Source organism: Corvus cornix, chromosome 2 (genome assembly GCF_000738735.6).
Source record: "Corvus cornix cornix isolate S_Up_H32 chromosome 2, ASM73873v5, whole genome shotgun sequence".
Classification (NCBI taxonomy): domain Eukaryota; kingdom Metazoa; phylum Chordata; class Aves; order Passeriformes; family Corvidae; genus Corvus; species Corvus cornix.
Genome location: NC_046333.1, coordinates 40,771,666 through 40,787,913, shown reverse-complemented (window position 1 = coordinate 40,787,913; position 16,248 = coordinate 40,771,666). Strand labels below are relative to the sequence as shown.

Sequence of the window (16,248 nt, the reverse complement as noted above, 5' to 3'; positions counted from 1 at the left end):
TGCGAGCACAGTGTAAGCACCAGGGTACTTCTTTGCACCAAACTGTGCTCCAACCTAGCAAGTGGATTTAAAAAATTTAAAAACCAGTGTATTTATTTCTTGGAAGAGAGCAGCAAGTTACCGAGGCAAAATCACGGATTCTTGTGTAGGGGTTATTAAGTAAACAAAGTGCAGGAAACAAGACTGAATAGCTTTCCAACGGAGTAAAACTGAGCTTTTAAAGCAAGTGCAGTTCTTCTATACAAACAATGAATTTGGGACTAGCAGTGCACTGGAGATGTGCCAAAGGAACTCCCCAGACCTCAACACAACTGCTCTTTTCTGTCATCTTGAATGCTTTTACAGCATTAACTGCCTGAACAGAAAGAAATGCCAAGGAAACCGTCAGCGATACCCAAAGTCAAATTTGCAGGCTTTTGTGCCACTGTCCAGTAGAGGCCCTTCTTCTGTGGCAGAAAAGACTGTTTTCCTTTACATTAAGTGACTTAGCCATGAGCTTGCATATGGAAGGAAATAGCTGCAGTATGATGTCTCAAATACATTTACTAATGGAGAGGGCAATTTTCTTCCACGGCACTGCCTCCTCCACTCCTTTTCAGAACTGAAGTATCCATTAAGAGTGACTCACTGGTTGAGAAAACATGTGAAAAAGAGACATCCTGAAGTTTGTTTTCAAATGCTCTCCACAGTCAGTATTATGGCTATCAGGAATTTGGGAAAACCATAGGTATGTAATATATTTTCAAGAGACATGGTGCAGAAGAAACTTCATGCTAAAAAATCACAACTATTATTGCATAGCAACCAAGCAAACATGTTTGATTCCTGACTAACCAAAGTCTTCTCTCCTTTCACCACAGCCATGAATCCCTAACCTACTAGCAAGGGTAATTAACCTTTTTTTTATCTTTTTCCAGTGTCTTGTCCTCTTTCTCCTTTCTCTCTTTCTTGGATGTCCGTGAAAGCAGGTGGAGCCTCCACGTGGAGGGACACAGACTTACTTTCCTCAACCACCTTACTTTGGTTTATCAAACAGAATGGTATTTCTCTTCTCTACTTCGGTTCTCCTATTGTTTTAGTCCAATATTTCTTCCAATTCAGGTCTAGGCTGCCACTTGTAAACCATAAATACGCCTTTATGTCCAGGGAGGGAGAGCAGTAGGGATAGTCAGGTACCAAGTGTGCACAACTTGCTGTCAAACTGGGTATCAGGTATTTTGGAAAACAAAAATCTTCTAATATTCCTGGGCTCACTCTTGAATTTACCCTGGATAATTTTACAGAAAAGCTTTTTCATAGGTCTTTCTACAGAGCCAGAATTACATGAAAACTTTCCTGAATAAGTTTTTATGCCCACATACGGCCAGGACAACTCTTAGCTGTTCTTCCTGTCATGCTGCTGTGGAATCACATTGCACATTCCTGTAAAAAAAGCTATGCAACCTAAGTACAGTAGGGTGACATAATTCTGAGCTCAAGTTGATGGATTTTTCCATTTGCAAGATTTTGCACAGTAGATCTTGATTAATTCTGAATGTTGAAATTAATGAGCTTATCAAAGTAAAAAGGAGCCAGGGCTATTCTTGTTCACCACAGTGTTTTGTGTTTCTTCTAGTATAAAATTACTTTTTGACCAACTATTTTAATCTATTTTCTATTGAAAGGATCTGCTGCTTCTTACCCAGTAAGACAGGAATACACTCCCCTGCAGCAGAAGAAAACTGAAAGACAAGTCTCCTCTACTCTCTCTCAGTATTCCATGCAGGTCCCAGAGCAAACATACACGTTATTACTTTCTCAGTTTTGGGGAAAGCGGATTATTTTATCCTAGGAATTCTACATAATCTGCTAAAAATGTTCCCTGCCCTTTCTACTCATAGGGATATTAAGAGTGGCTATAGAAGATCCTGTGTTAAAGACAATGGAATTATGCTCACTGAGTAACTGAAGAAAATTCTGAACTCATTTAGGACTTGTACCACAGAAGGGACTCAATAAGCATCACAAAATAATTATTATTTTTCATTGAACTCAATAAAAAATGCAAGGTACTAAATAAATCAGGTAAAATATTAGAAGATTATGGAGAAGGATGTGTTTATGGGCTGATCAGACAAGAGCAGGAACTGGCTCACAGGACTGAAGCACACAAAATGTACAAGCTCAGCGGCACTGAGTACCCACCACCGCGACGCTGCAAGGATCTGCTCAAAGACTTTTCAACCTTTCACCACTGAAGCAGGAGTGACCTGCTCCACCTCAGATTTTGGAAATTCTGTGGCGGCCTGTACCACATAAGAGCCTTTGTTGGTCGAGATGTGGATTTAAAAGGCCTGGAGGAACTCTTATGATAATCTGGTCTGACTTCCTGCCTGGCACGGCCTCTAATACCTCATGCAGCAATTTCTTTACAAAGCACAAGAACTTGTAACTCTACTAGAAGATATTTCAGAAGCAGATCTAATCTTGATTTAATTACTCCGAGTGATCTACCACATTCCTTTCTAAGCATTTCCAATAGTTAATTACACCCACATTATCGTAATTCCGACATGAACTCCTCTTCCTTATCTTGCCATGTTTTTGTCTGTTGGAGCCCTATCCCATCTCCCTACACTGATATTTTTAGATACTAACCACATGACACCTCAAAATTCTCTTACCTGAGATAGTTTGCCTGCTTGGCAAACCAAAACAGGGATTCCTGAGTCAATCACAGCATCTGCGGTGGTGTACCAGAGACAGCTTTTTGACTAAAGAGACTAAAAGAGAAAAGTCAATTCAAATGTGAGGGAAAGGCACCAAACATCTTCTTTAACAAGCTTTTCCAGCTTCTGTAGCACCCATTTGTATGACCTGGAAATTTGGGATGAACGGCACTGCGACCTGCATAGCTTCATTTTCAACCTAACTGATAAATTCCAGCTCCAACTGGATCAGTAGTTACTAAACACTACAGTTAACTTAGAAAGAAAAAGATGGCTGATGGCAGGTGGTTTTCTACTGCCCATGTCAAATCACATAAAAATGACCTGGTACTTCTGCAGGCGCTGCCAAGGCAGAAATCCAGGAGTGAGCAATGTATACCCTAAAATACTTCCAGCTGTGACTCTGGTAAACAAAATAAGTAAATTTCCACTATTGCTGTCATGCTATATTACTTAGGCATATTACTTAGGTATTTGTATTACTGTAGCATTCAGAGGCTCCACATAAGGCCCCCTTGTGTTAGGTGATCAACTACAGACACAGCAAGTTTAATTCATTTTTGCAAAGTTTGCCCAGTGCTTGTATGGCTGAATCCTGGTAAAGAGACAGAAGGAGGACTTGTGTCCTTCCTGGATCTCAGATGCTGATGAGATCAGTGTACAAAGACTGCTCAGAACTAGAATTTCTTCTGGCATTTACTAAATCCCTGCACTACCCATGTGGCTCTCAACACATTATAAAGTTCATTAGCCCTATTCCAGAAGGGTTTTCAGTCCTTCTCACTGATTGGGTGAAAAACAGCATCTTGTTGTCTCAGAGATGCATTATATAAGCACACACTTTTGAAGCTGCAAACAGATGCACACACTCTCCATGTATTAATACAAAGTAAGAATTGCAAAGATAGTCTGCTATTTACACCACCATTTGTTATGACACCTCATTACTTTTTCACAACACTACTGTTTTTTCCATTAATACTTCACATTTCTACTCACTTATGGTTTCTAGCAGTTTATATTTTGCATAGCTTAAATGCTTTTTTTTTTTAAGCCTCCCTCTTCCCTATTCCAAGAATGCCCCTCTGCAAACCAGAAACACAGTTTATGCAGACTTACCAACTTTTAGTGATGTCAACAGCTTTTAAAAAAATTTCTTTTGAACACTCTTCCATTTGGAAGCCATTTGACTTGAAATAGATGTACAAAATCCAGCTAACAACTCTGCAAAATTTTACTTTAACCAGTGATACAAGAAACCAAACCAGGCAAATAAGGGAGGAAAAGAAATCAATAACCAACAACACTTCCCTTCCTCGGAATCTTGAGAATGGCTGTTATAATTGAAATATTTCCTGTGACGGAGAAGTAATTATATATTTTTACAATGCTCTGAACGGGTTCATATTTCAGCTGCCTGTCAGAACAACTTGCTATTGTACACCTGGCTTTGTTATTTGACATAGATGCTTCATTTTCTAGGTGACACACCACATGAATGTCAGCATCCTCACTAGCAATGGAAGAAAAGGAAAGACAAAACCATTTTTTTAACACCTCTTGCAGTTGGTAGTGTATTGAAAGACCTTCTTCTGCCTTTTGCCCATCTAGCACATGATACAGAATTCATTTTGAGAATGCAGCTGAATACGTTATATATAAGGGGAAATAGTCACTGCTAGAAGAGTTCACCCCTCCTTTATTTATTTAAGTACATAACTCCTAAACTCCCACCACCACATCTCAAGAACCAAAAATCTGTGAACAAGCTACTTATTTTATCAGCATATCCTCTAATATTTAATTTTCAAACTGCAATAAAATGAAGATTTTCATTGGCTGAGGAGTGAAAACTATAGCATCTGCTGAAAAATAATTACCTGTAAATTCCTTACAGACAAAAAGAAGTTTCCAAGCCTATGAAGGCATCTTATTTTGATTAAAGACCAAATAGTGGTTCAGTAACAACAACAATAAAGTTAAATGTTTAGACTCATTCTGCAACACTGTACTCTTTCTTTTTTGTGCTTTGACATACTGACTCACACTGGGATCTACTAGTGAAATGCTGAAATCTACTGGTCTAGGATCTAGCCTAAAATTCTGAGCATATTTGTTAAAATTATCTCCAATTAACTTGAATATGTTACTAAAGTGGAATAAAAAAATATCTTACCTTATTAGAGCTTCATTTTCTGTTCTTTCACTGAAAAGAGTAAAGAAATCTGTATTAAAGATCCATTTGCTAAAAAGAACCTTCTGAAGTTACTATTTTAGTTTCACTTCAATTAACACCAAAACTAAAAGGTTCTTTTTACATAACTGTAGTAAGTCTCCGTTATTTTGCAGAGTTAATCATTCTCCACACTCTGGAGTGGAGGCCTTTATTTATCTGCCATCTTAATTAGCTATTCTGAACAAATACTTCAAATGCTTTGGAAATATCAATACAAACAACTGATCTCATCAATTCACCACCTAAACTACAGGCTGATTAGACACACTCAATAGGTTTATTTTCACTTCAAGCTGTATTTCGTGAATAGTATTTGTGTTTGTGTTGCCATTATTTTTATTGGGACATTTGATATTTTCTATTAGAAGATGGGTTTGCATTGCAGTAAGCCCATTTGAAGAGTTTCTCAGCCCGGAAGGCTTTTTTAAAAGTAGCTATTTTCTGCTCAACCCCCAAACAGGTAGGGTCAGTGGCAGTTTAGAAGAATGAAAACATCAAGCCGTTTCAATAAACACCTACTTCAACTCAGCCACTCTGAATGACACATTTGTCAACAATTTACCAACACACATCACAAAATCAAAAACCAAAATCAAAAACCAAAAAAGCTTTAAGAATATTCTGGAAAAGTTCAGGCATAACTCAGAACAATCAATGAATGTTGAGGCCTGTAAAAATATTAATCAACCTTTCATTTCTTCAGGAGTTTTGTTCAGTCCTTTACAACCAGGGAGAAGTATTTGCAAGCATCAGCATTATAATTGGGAATTGGATTCTGGTAACTGAAGTAAATGGGTATTTTTTGTCACCAATGTGTGCAAGAACAAAATCACACTTTTTTCAAATTTCATTTTCTAAATTAGCATAATATACAGCATGAAATAGGAAACAAAAAGGCAAGTCCAATAAAATCTGACAATTATTAGCAGTATTTGTTGAAAAGCAGAGAAAATCATGCTGAGTCATAGGCAAAGCATCTCAACCTCTAGCACTTTCTGTACACTTCATTAGCCATCAGTCAGTATGGTTAGAGATTTACAGATGAAGGGAAAACAAGGAGAGACCTTGTTCATCTTTGCCAAGGACAAATTCGAAGCTGAGCCTCAAAGCATGCAATCAATGCAATGGTTGAAGAGATGATTTCTTTGCTCTACAGTGAAAACACTGTGATTTGGGGGACAGCAGGGTCAAAACAGAGTCTTCTAGGAATTAATCTGTCAATCTGAGGGAAGTAAAGCTTAAGTGAATAGTAAAAGTGGCTCTTCCCTTAATTTAGGGTATGGTCACCTGATATTTTTGAGAGACCTATAAAATGAAACTATTTCACAAATGGAACAAGTAAACTTAAAGACACATTCCTGGAGTGCAGCAAATCATTAGGTTAACCACCCATTTCAAGAAAAAGCATGAGACCCCATTTTTATGTGTCAGCTCATGAGAGCTGACATTTACAAAGTCCGATTTCCCACAACAGAGTATCTGCACACATGTGCCTTTAAAGGAAGAAAAGTAACTATAAGGTCATTTAATTACTTAGTCAAACATAATATCCTCATAGTTTAATTTTTCTACAGCTTGTCCTGATAACCAGCTATTTAAAACAGGCATCAGTACCAGATTAGTTCCCATTTACCTGTCTGGCTTCAGGTGTGGGTCACCCACAAAAGGTAATTTAAGAAAGATTTTGCATGCAGGAATCAAGGGACAGAACCAGTAAGTATTTCATCACAGGATGCTATGCAGGGTTTCAACAGGATCGAGCGGGATTTATTACAGCACGAGCCAAATCCTTCTTACTTTTCTCATGCAAAACACCCATTGAAGCTAGCCAGAGTGCAGCTGAGGACACATTACATCTCTGATTCTCTATTACTCACCTGTCACAATACTACTGTGGCCCACAGCACAAAGTTTATGGGACCAGAATGGTTCTTTCTGGGATGAGATAGGAGTATCTTACAGGCTAGCCTGTTTAAACCATAAAGCAGGTACAGAAGCAAGTCTGAAGAAGACTGTAAGTCAACCTGGACTTGTGACCAGATCCAAAGATTTTAAAGCAAAGTATTTCTATGCTAGAAACACTCAACAGTGCAAGCTGCTTTGAAGCATATTTAATGCATCCTACATACTTTCAAAAGAAGAATGAAAGCTTACTTTGGCAGGGTTTATGACTCCCAGAAAAAAAAAGCCAACACCCTAGCATGCTTAAAAAAACCAATTTGCATAAGTTTTCCTTATCTGATCTAGCTGTTGATAACAGGACAGCTATAATGAGGGCCATGAGCCCCTCCTATCCCAGGTTCTCACGGGCCCTGCTGCTTGTCTAGCCTGATGGTCTCAGTAGACATTTGTTCAAGAGGACCCATTACTATCTCCATCAGGTAGCAGAAAGCTTCTAGCCTCAGAAGATCTGGCTTCTATCCAAGTGGAGATAACCTCCACTCCAGTGTGCCCAAAACAACACTGGATAAGTGAGGTTCAAGCATTCCATGGTCCCTGTAGAAGACTTAACAGGTTTCCTGTCTTATCTGCCTTGGACACCCTGGCAAAGAGTTTCAAATGAAAATATATCTCCTGTTAACTGCTTGCACTGCCTTCATGCTTAATGTCTCCTTGCTTAGATGGAGGGGGAGAGCGCTACCAAAAAAAAAAAAGTAAAACAGTGAGGACATTTACATTGCAATATTCAGATGTGTCATTTTTCTAAGCATATGCCTCTTTACAGTAAAAGCTATACTTGCTGCCAGTCACCAAATGTGTTAACTTTGGACAGACTCTGAGAGGATTCTACCAGACTGCATCAAAGGCACATCAGTACTATTAAGTTAAACTAAGTAGACAACTGTCCACACTAAGTGACAAGAGGCTCTGTAAATTCAACAGGGTATTTACGATTACCCTTTCAATCCAGGCAAAGAAAAAAGAAAAAAGAGAAAAATCGTAAATATTTTGTCAAGTTCCATCTTTTCCAGAACAACTTATGAACTTTCTCAGCTTTATAAATATTGTAATTAACACAAAAAAAAAAAAAAACAAACCCTGCTGATAGGGGTTGTTAAAATAATGTACTTTGCTACTGAAGCTGTTCATGATTTTTCTTAAGGAAGACTCACCACTAACTTGTTGAACCACAGAAAACCAATACTGCTAAAATTGTCAGACAGCAAAATAGATGTAGTTGAAAATTTCCTACTTTAACACACAGAAAATTCCTGACTGCCTGGAGTAGTACAAATAAAAATGTTCCTTTTTGTTTCAGTCATTATTATTTCACCTTTTTTGTTCTATGCTGTTCAGCAGAAACTGAAAAACCGAAGATACAGAAACACAACTTGTCATTAACTAAAACATGGGTTTGATCCCTATAAGGAATACACCCAATTAGCTAAAACAATGTATTTCCATATGATCCAACACTTATCCAGTACACAGTAGGAGAAAACACATCCAGGTGCTCTTCAGAAAATTTAGATATAAAGTACATATTCTGCCTAAGTCTTTGAACAGATATCAGATCAGGGATGAGAGCAGTACTTTTCTTCTTATACTTTTCTTCTTATCCAACCAAATCCCATTCATCCTATTAAAACTCACTTTGAAGCTCCTGACACCCATCACAGGCATCTTCATTTAGAAAAAAATGAAGTTACCAAAAGATGGAAATCTATTCAGTCCTCTAGACAGATTCACCACCACTCCAGAATTTTTTTCAGTTTCCTTTTTTAGTCCCTGCAGGATGCTCTGGTGTTCAGAGGTCCACAAAGAGACTGACTGAACAAAGTAACTACAATTTCCTTTTTCACAAAAGATCCCAGAAAGCCACCCAGGCCTGAAAAAGCCAGAGAGCTCTCATTCCATCAGAGTCAAGGAAGTAAAAAGAAAGGAGTGGGGGATGAGCAATTCTGACCAGGAGATAAAATTCATTCTTAAAGCTGCTCCAGTAAGTTTCAGTTCTTCTGTTAAGCAGCTCCCAGTAAGAATTAAAAGCATGTCAGTGGAGGTGGAGTAAAAAAGAACAAAAAATGTAGGGGAAAGAAAAGACAGCATGGAAAAATCTCACTGACCTCCCTCAACAAAGCTCTTCCTCAAGATGCAAGGAACTCCGCTGGCACAGAAAGTTAATTTAATTCTTCCTGCCCCACCAGTCTTGACTCAAGGCCATTTGATTTCACAGTTCCGGTACTTGCAGTAGTTAGCAAGTTGTGCCATGCACTCTGCAGAGTGAAAAGCCATGGCTGCAGCATGCCAAAGTCTAATCTGTGACAGGCATTCCCAGTTCTGGAACTCTACACAGCGTGCCTCGGACTGCTTGGTGCTGTGAGGCAGCAGACAGTCTGCACAGTCTAAACTCTGGGACCTAGGGATGCATCCTGAGAATGTTTACTACCAGTACAATGCTAATCATAATCAGCATGTGGGTATATGCTCTCTACAGGGTAAAAAGGCAGAAGAAAGTCTGTGTTTAGATCGGACAGCAAAGACAAGATCATAGCCGGGAGGCAGAGAACTCATAAAATAGTTCCATTTAAAGCATACATACAGATTAAAAATTAACCACTGTTGCCAAAAAACTGAACATAACCCCACCCACAGCTGTACCTGCCTGCACATGGACTGCCAAATGCAAGTGGAATATGTGCTCTGTGCTCTGCTGCCCCACCAGCATGACCAGCCAAGAACCACCATCTCACATCTGTCCTGCTCCCCAAGAAAGTGCCCAAGAGAGAGTCACCATTTATTATTGCTCTTGATGACTGGCTGTCATAGAAATCAGGGACCTCAATGACTTTTTGGAAGCTAGTTATCCTCCTGGGTCTAAGAATTCTTAAATTTCAGCCACGTAGCTTGACCCAACTGTTCAGAGGTGGAATAATGTTGAAACAAAAATCACCATTGCTACTGCTGTATGCTTGTTGAGACCATACTAAAAAGATAAAAACTCAAAGCTGCTTTACTGAAAATGCTACAAATATGCTGTCCAGAAGCTATTATCCTCTCCAGTAAACGATGAGTCCACAGATTGTAATGTCTGCAGTCCTGTTTTGCCAGCATTTCCATTACAATTCTCTGTTTTAATGAAGAACTAACAAGATTAAATACACTTTGGCTAGTAGACCTTCAAGTTCTATTACAGTAGATTGTATTTACATTAGAAATGTTAATGTCACAATTCTCCTTGACTTTGAAAAGTAAAATGATAAATTAATTTACTTTTAAAATAAAAACCATACCAAAAATAGTTGTTTAAAGTCTTCAAATTTATTCCACTACTCTTTATAGAAAAGGTACGTTATTTATGCCATTAAAAGGAAAAGCTAAGGCATTTTTGTAATGTAAGAATTAATTGAATTCAAGAGAACTAAGCATATCCCCAAAAAGGGCAGCTATTCCCTCTGTACATAATATAATCATATGCCCTTAACCCAATTATTTTCTTCCTCCGAAAGATATTCAAGGATGTCATCTCCATAGGGCCTGGCCCAGTGCCACGGGAAGCACAACGATGCACACTGTAGCCGATGAGAAACCCTGCATTCCACTTAGGCTTGAAAACCTTGTTTAGGACCAAAGACTCAAGTGTGAAAAGCATCAGGATGTCGAAAACAAGCCTTCATACTTATTTCTTAACTACTGATATTCATCAAAACTTTAAAAAAGCAACCAACTAATAGTCAGATCTAAGGGGAATCTTAAAGCTTTATACGTGACGTATGGCGATGGTGAAATGGGAAGTTTTGGGAACTCGGGTATTCATCCCACGTCTGTTTAACCATATACTGCAGTTATTGGTGGAAGTCACCACTTCTGAGATTGATGGTACAAACAGCATCCTGGAATTTTCTCCTCTCCTCTGCCAGTTTACTGAAGAAGAAACCAGGGAGCAGATATGCTGAGACAGCCAAAACAAGGTTTCTTCAGCCATTCAATCATCCTTAGATTCAGACTGCTTTACACCAGATGCCTGATTTTAATCATTGTCCATATGTCTGAGTAAGCATAAAATACTGCAGAGATGAGACTTGGACCTTCATATTTTTTCTCAGAAAGCATACACTCTTCTGCTTATAATGACCACAGTGACACACGAATGATTATGATTTTCTTAATTGTCCCTGGTTTGTCTTCTGTGAGATGGCTGAATTTAAAAAGCTAGTATCTTGAAGGACAAATGTACAGTAAGTATTGCCACATAACATCCCCAGCCAGTAAAGTTCATTGTTGAGTCCTAGAATAAAACATGACAGACTTTGTTATGTTATCTTTTCCAGGGTGTCACTACCAACCCAACACATCCTAGAACTTAATAAAGCCTGGCTGCCTTCAACTCACGATACACCCAGAACATGTATTTTTTCCCCCCACTGCTTTTTCTAATAACTGGTGCTGTTCTATTCTTCTTGGGATGGTGGATGACAACCACCACACCTACACACTGGAATGCAGCTGTCAGGGTACTTCCATCCAAAATTAAAGCAAGTTCCATGAAAGCAAAGGTTTAATACATGCATCTAATGGGGGCAACATATGGTGAACTGCTCTGTAGCACATTAACTGCTTTGAGTCTAGGATTTTTTTTGTTACATTTCTTTCTTCTGTTTTTTTTCTACCTGTATGGCACATGCCCTCATTTAAATCCTATGTACAGCATGTGTCCCAGTAAATTGTCCCAGTGCAGTCCAGAACTGTGGCACAGACTGCATGATTTGAGCAAGAAATGTCCTTAAGCTCTGCATACATTTTGAAAGCTATGAAAAATACCCAAAGAATAAATAAAATGGAAATCTGACATTTGAAAGTCAGTGGAAGCAAGCTTAAAGGGAGTATTTATTTCTTCTTATTTACGGTACTCTAAAGATTTTAAGGTGTGTTGTACATCAACGCTGCATAATCATCAGGCCCACAATTCTGCTGGGAAGTGTTTTTTAAATGGCAGTTTTGGTTGCCTATATGAAACAGACAATGAAATAAAAACAGGTATTTCTAAAAAAGGGCTTTGGTAAATGTCTCCCTATCCCCAGTATATAGAGCAAAAAGTTTCAGTGAAACTGAGTTATATTTCATTAGTGTCTGCAGCTGCCTAACTTCTCTTCATCTCCTTTGGAGCAGTGGTGGAAAACATTGTTACTGACAATGACATCATTTGCTAGTGATAACCAACTATGACTAAATTTAAAACGTTGAATCAAGGGTTTCTGGCTAAGGTAACAGGATAAAAGCCTTAAGGAATCATTTGCTTTATTTTCTGGAGCTAAGGTCAAGCATGCTGAAGCTCCAGCAGTTTTTTTGAAAGGTGGAATAGGGCTAAACTCCAATTAAGAGACAAACTGACAGAGTAAGATATTTGCTTAGGAGTTAAGTAGTAATGTATCAAAGCAAATCCATTGGATTTGCCTTTTGTGTTTATTTCTACCAAAGGAAAACAGAACAAAAAAAAATCTATCAAAGTATTCAAATTCAAAACTGGATTCATGCACATTGAAAACCTTGGAATGCACAACTAGCAGACAAGGGGAAAGTGGTATTTTCCCCACTTTGGATGCTCCATAAAAAAGGCTTCATTTACACTTCTGTATTTTTAGAAAGATGGTGGTATTTGCTTGTTTCTTCCAGTATATCACAGATAGTACTCAGCTACTGGGTTTATGAGGTACTTGCAATTGTAACTCAACAGACAAATCCTTTGTTATAAAGAGAGAACAAATAATGGGGATTTACAAAGCTGTAATTATACTGAGAGGGTTTATGTGCAAGGATGTATTAAAAGAAATACTATAAGCAAAATAAATTTTTTTAAAAGAAATCCTCTGAGCATTATCACCACTTATAGTAAGGGATATTTTACCATAAAAGGGATTTTAAATGCATATCATTCCTAAAGGATGCCCACAGACTCTGCCAAGCTCTCCTACGTAGGCTGAAGTTGGTAGCATATACCTGTTTTACGGTTAGCAAATGATGATGAACAAGCAGAGCAAACTTTGAGCCCAAAACAAATCACACTAAAGGCAGATGATGTACTCCAGCAACCAGCCAAAGCATGTCAGCTGCTGCAAGCCTTGGCAGTGAGTGGGAAGCAGAGACCGAGGTGGTGTGCCATCCCCAGCAGCCGCACAGGTGGTTGCATGACAGGCACGAGCAGAGCCACGGAGCGAGGCGTCCAGCCCGGCTCCAGATCAGGCTCCTGTAGGGACACCAGCACGTGAGTGACACCCCTCCGGTAACACACCACCAAGGACAAAGACCATATTCTTGCCTTTGCTCTGGTCCATCTGGTCATGAAAGGCACTTGGACACAGGAGCAGGATGCCCTAAACCATGGGGGATGCAGGCAGTATTTTGGATCTCCTGTTTCACCAGCAGCTTGCTGAGGACAGGTGTTCCCAGTACACCAGAGACCTGTGGCTGGTTGCACAGCATTCCCCAGGAGACCCACTCCAGATACAGCTGTGCCCTGAGGATGCTTTTGAAGCTGGCTGCCAGCCAGCTTGTCCTAACAGTGAGGAAACACAGAAGCAAAGAGGACTGCAAGCATCCCACTATCTGTATTAAAGATGATGTTAGGTTTCACTTCAATATATTCCATGAGCAGAACATAGCTGAGAAATTATTTTACTATATGATGCACATTTTTTTATTTAGTAATGGCCACCACAGTTTCTACTCTTGTTAACTCAGAATGATTTCTACATCTCTTCACAGTAAAACATTGAGCTGGGAATAACAAAGTCAAAATATTTTATATAAATTTAATCTGATATCGTTTTGACCTTACTGGCTTTTTGGTAAACTGAAATGGGAGAATCTGACTGTTATTTAAGAAAATATAGCAAATAAATTGGAATTACTTTCCCAAACCTCTTCTCTAAGATCAGTGATTCATTTTCCTAGTTTAGATTTTTAAAATAATTGATTACTGCTATCAGTAACATTCAATTCTGTATTGGATTTTTAAGGTTACACTTGAACACATCAGAACTGTTGCTAGGGCAATGTATGACCAAAAAAAATCCACTACTTTATTATTAATTGCTTTTATGGAGGCAGGCACTATGATTAATTAGATGGTCAAGGGGATTCCAGATCCATGCAAAAGACATCAGTTGCACTAGTAATATGTTTCCCCTTATTTTTTTAAACATACTAATTACAATGCTTTGACTTTTGGCATGGGTCCCTGAACTGAGCTGCAGGAAGGCAGTACGACAGGGAGGAATAAAGTGGTAGGAGGCACTTGGAGCAAACCCAAGGTGCAAGGGGGCTGAGTGGTGCCAATTTGACTGGAGGGAGGAATGGGCAGCATCACCTCTACTATCCTTCCACATCAGCATAGAGCTGGTGGTGATAGGAGGTGCTCAAAGCCTGCTGCAGAGGAGAGAGACAGGGAAAATAGGGGACAGAGGCAGAGGCTCATAGTCTTCCATCTTGATCCCTCTGATGTATGATTCCATGGCCATAGGAAATATTAAGACACAAAACATTCTACTTTCTCTCTTATCAATTTCATTCAGAAAACGTTTTCATACTTGTTTAATTCCCTATTTAAAAGGAAGGAGTTCAAGAAGTGCTTGAACAATGCTTTCAGGCACATGGTGTGATTTTTGGGGCTGTCCTCTACAGGGCCAGGAGCTGGACTCCATGATCTTTGTGAGTCCCTTCCAGCTCAGGATATTCTGTGATTCTATGACAAAGCAAGTAAATATAATAGCTAAGCTACAATGGATTAGAAATCCACACTTTCAATTTTACAAACCAGAAGAGCTTTTGCTACATATAATATTTCAACTTTGGTGTTTGACCCTGAAATTAGAAAAAAAAAATCTATGATTTTTGTATTTGGGATCAGTCATAGGGACTACGTAATGGAAAAACTCTATAATTTTCTGAACCATTATTTTATTTTGTTCTCTCGTGGTTCCAATTGTTCATTGTTAATTAGATCCATTCACAACAACTCATTGTGCAAAAGGCATACTCTGTTTTAATCAAAATCTTGGACAGCATTTTGGATGGCATCTTTAAAAACTTGGACAGAACACTCTGCAGTTTCCTCACCGATGAGGAATCAAAATTATTAACTATGAATGCATCTTCCATGGGATGCTGACACTTATTATCAGGTTATTTTGATTCTTGTTTCATGGAACTATTTTAGATTTCCTTCTGTTTTGTACCTGCTTTCTTCACTCAGAACAGTAGTGAATTGAAAACCTGACCCATAGGACACATCCATGGTGAACTCCTAAGTAATTTTTTCATTTCCATTTTCTGCCATGAAGAAAGTGATCCTATTAACACAAAATGTGACTGACAGTCTCACCTATTTGAAATCAGATCATTTTATTTATAACATTCAAATTATTTTCCCCATTGTTTTAGCAGTTAAGAGAAATGGCCAGTGTTTGGGAATGAAACACACCAGCAAGCTCACGCTCATGGACTGTCTTCATAGATGTATTTTGGTGACAAGGTTCAGATTATCCTCACAGGTAGTTACTGATGACAAAAATCTGGAAAATGTTTCCTTGGCAGAAATAAACACAGTACACCACTTTTATCTATCAATATATAAATTGTCATTCGATGAAACTTTTGATTTTGGTGCTGCTGTTTCAAGAAGCCTTGCTAGGTTTTACATCTTGCTCCGTAAGATTAAGTTATTTCTTTTATGTCAGGCCACTTAGCAACTTCCTTCCTACTGTCTCCCCTCACCAGAGCCCCATGGAATCACAGACTGACAAACTCAGTCTTGCTTAATCATCTGTGTAGCAGCTTCATCACCAAGGAGAAGCAAAAAAGGAGAAAGTAGCATTGTTTATCATGTTTGTTGGCACATGACAATGGGATTGAGCACACTTTCACAAGTCTGCTGATGACACCAAGCTGTGTGGTGTGGTTGACACACTGGAGGGAAGAGATGCCAGAGGGACCCTGACAGGCTTGAGAGCTGGGCCTGTGCAGAACTCCTCAAGTTCAACAAGGCCAAGTGCAAGGCCCTGCACCTGTGTCAGTGTAGTACCAAGCTCAAATATAGGCTGGGTGGAGAAAGGATTGAGAGCAGCCCTGAGGAGAGACTTGGAGGTGTTGGTGGATGAAGAACTGGACATGACCCAGCAATGTGCACTCACAGCCCAGAAAGCCAATTGTGTCCCGGGCTGCATTCAAAGCAGCGTGGCCAGCAAGGCTAGGCAGGTGATTCTCCCTCTCTGCTCTGCTCTGGTGAGACCCCACCTGGAGTGCTGTGTACAGTTCTGGAGCCCTCAACATAACAAAGACTTGGACCTGTTGGAGTGAGTCCAGAGGAGG

The 16,248-nt window shown here is 39.1% G+C and overlaps 1 protein-coding gene across 8 annotated transcripts in view; it reads right to left on the bottom strand.

The window, feature by feature from the left end:
- THRB (thyroid hormone receptor beta) overlaps positions 1-16,248 on the bottom strand; it is a 157,333-nt gene that overhangs the window by 121,982 nt on the left and 19,103 nt on the right. For 4 of the 8 annotated variants that reach the window (XM_039571661.1, XM_019285661.3, XM_019285660.3 and 1 more), the window contains exons 2-3: positions 4,885-4,914; positions 2,664-2,762 (exon numbers count right to left, since the gene is read on the bottom strand). The exons of 2 other annotated variants lie outside the window; for them this stretch is intronic. The gene's annotated coding sequence lies outside the window, so the exon portion shown is untranslated. The remainder of the gene's footprint in view (positions 1-2,663; positions 2,763-4,884; positions 4,915-16,248) is intronic. 2 more of the 8 variants (XM_039571671.1, XM_019285663.3) reach the window with 1 other exon arrangement.